General features: G+C 40.6%; 1 non-coding gene across 1 annotated transcript; it reads right to left on the reverse strand.

Annotated features, from left to right (window-relative positions):
• Positions 1 to 3120: 3120 nt before the first annotated feature.
• Positions 3121 to 3224, reverse strand: LOC112760137 (small nucleolar RNA R71). The gene has a single exon (XR_003180589.1). It is a non-coding gene; the product is annotated as a small nucleolar RNA R71 (small nucleolar RNA).
• Between the last annotated feature and the right edge of the window lie 3948 nt (positions 3225 to 7172).

Here is a 7172-nt window from a genome sequence, read left to right on the forward strand (position 1 = left end):
GCATTTAATTTTGATAGTTTTTAGATTTATCATTTTCTTGAGCTTAATAGTAACCAGAAGGTTAAAGAAGACAAAGCAATGACCATCCAAACAGTAATGATTTTGATGCAAATTCCATGAGTTTTTAGTTATATTACTTGAATGCTATGAATGGAAGATTCTCATGAAATTTTGCAAGACTTTGATGCAATTGTTTGGATGATTTCAGGGAAGAAGAGGCTAGGCCAAGGAAGCAACAAAGTCAATAAAGGAAGCTTGAATATCACATGTGGAGTTTAAGTTCCAGTTTAAGCCTAAACTGGAGCTTAAACGCCAGAATCATGAAGGCTAAGAAATGCTGAAACTGAAGTTTAACCTCCAGTTTAACCTTAAACTGGAGGTTAAACGCCAGAATGAAAGTCTCACCTAAGAAGCATTCCACGTTTAACCTCCAGTTACCTAACTGGAGGTTAAACGCCAGAATGAGATGCCAATCAGGAAGCATTTCCAGTTAACCTCCAGTTAACCTTAAACTGGAGGTTAAACGCCAGAAATGGGAAGTGCACCAGGGAGCCATTTCCACGTTTAAGCTCCAGTTTGACCCTTAAACTGGAGCTTAAACGTGTTCGACCAAGTTTCTCCTCCAGGGTTGCTTTCTCCATTTCCACGTTTAAGCTCCAGTTTAACCTTAAACTGGAGCTTAAACGTGTTCGACACCTCCAGGGCTACCTTTCTCAGCTTCCACGTTTAAGCTCCAGTTTAACCTTAAACTGGAGCTTAAACGTGTTCGACCTCCAGGATGCCTTTTCTATCTCCACGTTTAAGCTTCAGTTTAACCTTAAACTGAAGCTTAAACGTGTTCGACAAGTTACCCTCCAGGGCTGCCTTCTTCCATTTCCACGTTTAAGCTTCAGTTTAACCTTAACTGAAGCTTAAACGTGCTTCCACAAAAGCATCACTGGAAGTGTCTGGCGTTTAAGCTACAGTTAAGCTTAAACTGGCAACTTAAACGCCACTCTTGGAAAAGGTTTCTGGGCCAACAATATTGCGGTTTAAGTTAGTATTTGAGCACAAACATTAACTTAAACTTACTCTGGTATGAACCCAATTGAATATCATGGTTTAGGGGATTGGGCCTGAAGGATTGATGAGTCTGAAATTTCAATTTATTGAGTCATGTGTCATTATTTGATTATCACTAAGTTGGCTCAATGAATGTTACAGATTTTGGATCAACAGCCTCATCAAGATTATGGATCATAAACCCAAGGCAAAAAGAAAGCAGGGAGAGGCCTCAAAGCCAAGAAACACAACAGAAGCTCAATATAGAAAGTGTATAAATATGGATAGAATTTAAGTTAGGGGGGACTTTTACCTTTCATTTGGCTAGTTTTCATATCTTTGTAATTGAATTCAGAGCTATGACTCACTAAACCCCCTTTCATTGGGTTAGGGAGCTCTATTGTAATTCAATGAATAATATAGTTTATCTCTTCTCAATCTTTTTCTTGAATTTGTTAGAAAGCTTCTCGATCTAATTCCATTGGTAGTTGTCTTGGGAAGAAACTACCCATAATTGGAATCCTTCGGACCTTGGGAAAGGAATGGAGGATTCATGCTAGAGAAGCTTTCTCACAGTGAATTGGATTGGGGTTTGGATGGATATTGTGACATGTAATCTACCAAATGTGGTTCATGAAACTGTGTGGTATAATCAGTGATCGAGCATCATCCTTCTTATGAACATTTAAACCAAGGGATTGGAAATTTGTTCGTTTTTAGAGAGAATTGGTGAGCCAAGGGATTGGGATCCAATCATATAAGATTGCCAAGCAAAATTCAATGAACGCATTGGTTGAGGAAGAGATAAACATGTTTTGATTCGATCTCAATATCTCCTATAACCCAATGAATTCCCCATTTCTGATTTCCACTTTCTCTTACATTCTGCAATTAAATTCATGCAATCACCCCCATTCCCTTTTAATTTCAGCAATTTAGCTTCTGCTCTTACTTCATGCAATTTAAGATTCCGCCATTTTAAATTTCTTGTCATTTACGTTTCCCGCCAATTTTACATTCCGCAATTCTCATCTAAATCTTGATTCCGCTCAACTAGAACACACTTCTAATCCGAATTGCTCACTCAACCAATCCTTGGGATTCAACCTCACTCTATTGTGAGTTTTTACTTGACGATAACCGGTGCACTTGCCGGAAGGAATTTTGCCGATCGTGCAATTTCCTAAATCGTAGCATAACAAGTTTATGCGCATCAAGTTTATGGCGCCGTTGCCGGGGATTGGTTTTCGATTGACAATTCTCAATTGGAAGTTAACTAGATTGAGCATTTTTTTTTGTTTTGATTAATTCAGTACAAGTTACTTGTTGAATTTTAATTCTGCACTCTGTTACATGCTTTCTTTCTTTATGCCTTTAAATTCAAGCAACTAACTCACTAACTCACTAACTGTTTGAATTAATTCCTCAACTGCTCTAACCATACTCTTCCATTAACCAAGAGTATTTCACTTGTTTGTTGCCTGTGCTGTGTTCTTGCATGACAGGTAGGAGAGGAGAGACATCAACTCCTCCATATACCGAACCAGAGAGGACCCTTCATAGACTGAGAAGGGAAGCAAGAGGGAAGAGAGTACTGGGAGAAGAGGAATCTGAAGGAGAATCTGAGGACAATTTTGAGGAAGCTTTAGATCTCAACATGGATAGAGAAGTTCACAACCATGAGAGAGCTGATGGAAACAATGCCATTCCTGAGAGGAGGGTTCTTAGTTCATACATAAACCCAACCTCTGGGAATTGTGGTAGCAGCATCCAGAAACCACCCATTCAGGCCAACAATTTTGAGCTCAAACCACAGCTAATATCACTTGTGGAGAATCATTGTTCATTTGGTGGAAGTGCTAATGAAGACCCAAACCAACATCTCACAAAATTCCTGAGAATTTGTGACACTGTGAAGTCCAATGGAGTCCAGGAAGATGCATATAAACTGCTTTTGTTCCATTTCACTTAGGGACAAGGCAGCTAAGTGGCTGGAATCATTCCCAAGGGGAGCCTAACAACCTGGGATGAGGTGGAAAGCAAGTTTCTGGCACATTTCTACCCCCACAAAAGGTCAATAGGCTTCGATCTGAGGTTCAGACGTTTAGACAACAAGATGGTGAAACTCTCTACGAGGCATGGGAGAGATTCAAGGATTTGACAAGGAAATGCCCACCAGACATGTTCCATGACTGGGTGCAATTGCATATTTTCTATGATGGACTGTCTTATGAATCAAGGAAGGCTGTAGACCATTCATCAGGAGGTTCATTGAACAGGAAAAAGACTGTGGAAGAAGCCATTGAAGTGATTGAGACAGTGGCTGAGAATGAGTACTACTATGCATCAGAGAGACACAACACTAAGGGAGTCATGGAGCTGAACCATGTTGATACAATTCTAGCCCAGAACAAGGTGTTTGCCAAGCAACTAGCAGAGCTCACCAGGAAATTAGAAACAAAACAAGTGGCTGCAATACACACACAAGAGCAAGAGGAAGAAAGCACTGAAGGAGGTGATTGGGAAGAGGCCAATTATGTAGGAAATCAACAAAGGCAACCATATGATCCACATTCCAACACTTACAACCCAGGCTGGAAAAACCACCCAAACTTTGGGTGGGGAAACCAGCAAACCAACATAACAAGTCCACATACCAAAACTCCAACTAAAGATCATACCAAGCCACACAAAACACTTACTCTCAACCACCATATCATGGCCAAAATAATCAACCTACCCAACCTAACCCGAACCAACAATTTCAAGATCAATTAAACAGGATAGAAGGAGTGCTGGCACACATGGGTCAGGACATAATTGAATTGAAAAGCTTCAGGGATGATGTGAGAACTACCTTAAGAAACCATGGTGAAAAACTCAAGAGGATGGAGTCTCAAGTAGGAGAGCTATCTCAACAGGCCCCCAAATCAACTGCAGTGTTCCCTAGTGACACAGAAAAGAATCCTAAAGGGGAACAAAAGGGAGTGAGATGGGAAGAATGCAAAGCCATCACCATATTGAAAGAAGTCTCAGAAGAAGAAGGAATCAGATCCTCAGAACAGGAGCCAGAAATCTTAAAGGAAGGTGTGGAGGAAGCTAAGCAGGAAAGTGAAACTGAGCAAGCCAAGGAACTGCAAAAAGGCACCATGGAAACATACCAACCAAAAGCACCATTTCCTCAGAGGTTAGGAGAAGGTGAAAAAGGGAAAACCTATTCAAGGTTTTTAGAGACATTTAAGTCTCTCCACATCAATATTCCCTTTCTTGAGATTCTCCATCAAATGCCTACACACATCAAGTATTTAAAGGAATTGTTGAGCAAGAAAAGAGTTTTGAAGGGAGGACAAACGGTAACAATGAACAAAGAATGCAGTGCCCTCATCAAGAAGGACACAGTCTCTAAGAAAACAGACCCAGGAAGTTTTCATATTCCTTGCATCATAGGAGAAACAAAAATTGACAGAGGATTCTGTGATCTAGGAGCTAGCATAAATGTGATGCCTCTAACTCTTATGAAGAGGCTACAACTGAATGAGGTGAGATCCACTGATGTAATCATACAACTGGCTGACAAAACTCAGAAGCAAGCTGAAGGGGTGGTTGAGAATGTGCTGGTGAAAGTGGGAGATTATTACTTCCCCACAGACTTTGTCATTTTGGACATGGAGGAAAGCTACCTACACCCTATCATTCTGGGAAGACCTTTTCTAGCCACTACTAGAGCGCTCATAGATGTAGAACAAGGAGAGCTAATTCTGAGAATACATGATGAACAGCTCATTTTCAAAGTTTTCAAACCTGCATCTGAGCCTGAACCAGAACCTGAAAAGCCTAAGGATGATAGTAGTCATCTGTGTTTGGAGGAAAGTAATCCAGCAGCTGAAACTCTAAAACAGTCTTTGGAAGGCAAACAGGAGTTGCAAGAGTTAAAGCCACAAGAATCAATGGAAACAGATCAGAAGGATCCTCCTAGCATAAGGTCAATGAAGAAATCCTCAAGAGAAAGGGAAGAATGATAGGGAAATTGCCAAGAGGGTGGAGAAACAAGAAAATTCCCACTGAAGGTTTTTCTCCGGGAGATAAAGTGATATCAAGTCATTATCTGCCAATCCCACCTGGCCTCAAAACCATTCCTTCCCAGCTCCCTCAAGTGTTCACAATCAGGAAAGTTCTTTCTATGGAACATTTAGAGGTCATGAAGGAATCAAGTGGAGACGTTTGCATAGTGAGAGGAGAAGACGTCAAGCACTACAATCCACCCTAACAAGGGACAACCGTCAAGCTAGTGACGTTAAAGAAGCGCTTCATGGGAGGCAACCCATGTTTTTAATATCCTTACTCTTTTTTGTGTTGTTTTGCATCTAATAAAGCATGGTTTCTTATGCATGAACTTGAATCCTCAGGACAACTGCTGAAAGAGTGCACTAAACATTGCATATAAAATACAATTTGTCTCTAAGTTTGGTGTGCCTGAGGGCACCCCAAACTTTATTCAAAATGCATTCAATTTTTCATGCAAAGAGCACAACCAAACATTAAGTTTGGTGTTCCTCTTTGAACACGGTTCATGAAAAGCAAGAAGTTCCTCTGGATTTCGAAATTCATGACAAGTAGACCATTCGCATGTTTTAATACTTTGGTTTCAATTACTTAGGGTAGTAACTTTGTTTAGAATCAAAGAGCCAAAGTGACTATGATTTATTAGAATTATGCACATTCATTAAGGACAACCAATATGGATTTCATGTCATCAGGAGACTTTACCAAATACTAAGTTTGGTGTCCAATAATAAGTGTGCATACATACAAAAGTCACGGCTATAAGCTCATGGAGTCAATCATTGATTTACATGTGCAAGTACTATTCATCATTCACATGGACCGAAAAATGATAGCAAACTTGTTTGTTTGTGCAGGTACAAAAGAAAAGACAAAAATGGAGGAAAAAGACAAAGGGAGGTACGGTGCTTGGTCAAAAAGAAAGTTCACAAGTCTTTGAAGCTAACACGTGGGAAAAGGAAGTTCTGCAAGAAAAGATTGCCACATGTACAACCTAATGCACCCAGAATACTTCCAAGAAAATGAAAAGCAATTCGTCCTTCTCCCTAATTCATATATTTACCATCAAGCCACCCTTCACAAACCACCCTAGCCGTCCATTTTTCACTTAAGGGCCCTATAAAGAACCACTTGGGGAACGAGTTCAACACCACCAAATCTCCTTCATGCACATTTTCTTCATCATAGCATAAACTATCTCTTGCCGAAAACAACCTCCCCACATTTCCAACAACACTTCTTGCTTCACCTTGTCAACTTTAGCTTGTCACTTACCCCAAAACTAAATAACCAATGGCAGCTTCATCTAGCCACAAAAGAAGAAAAGACAAGCAACCAATGGAGGAGAACAGGGAATTCGATGCAAGGAGATACAAATCAGTTTTCCATGAGATTCAAGCCGAATGGATGAGACCTAAAAGGGTACTAGCTGAGGTTCCCTTTGACCTTGAAAAGGATGAGTTCCCAGGTGTTTGGGAGAAGATCAAAAAGAGGAAGTGGGAGCTCCTGACTAAGCCAATCACTAAAATCAACATCAACTTGGTAAAGGAGTTCTATGCAAATGCAGTGAGGGAAGACTCAACCAAGAAACCCACATACAAAAGCTATGTGAGAGGGGTGGAAGTTGACTTCAGCCCCAAGGCAATCATGAAAACTCTTGGCCTGAAAAACATACATTTCAGCCAAGCAAGTTATGAGGAAAGGATGATAGGAGAACCTGACTACACGACTATTGCTGAAGATCTTTGTGCCATCAGAGCTGAATGGGTGAGAAAAACAAGAGGGGCTCCAAGAGTCTTGAGAAGGGGAGACCTAACACCTGAAGCTAAAGGGTGGTATGCAATAGTTAGGAGATCCATCCTACCCACTGCAAACTCTTCAGAAATAGTCCCTAAAAGAGCCATCTTGCTTCATTGCATTATGGTGGGAGGAGAGATCAAAGTTCATAAACTCATTGCTGAACAGATACAAGAGTTTAGTGAGAAAAGTGACCCTGAATCCTGGCTTCACTTCCCTAGCACCATCATTAGACTATGCATCGATGCCCAAGTACCACTTGAAGATGAAAG

Source organism: Arachis hypogaea, chromosome 16 (assembly GCF_003086295.3).
Source record: "Arachis hypogaea cultivar Tifrunner chromosome 16, arahy.Tifrunner.gnm2.J5K5, whole genome shotgun sequence".
Taxonomy (NCBI): domain Eukaryota; kingdom Viridiplantae; phylum Streptophyta; class Magnoliopsida; order Fabales; family Fabaceae; genus Arachis; species Arachis hypogaea.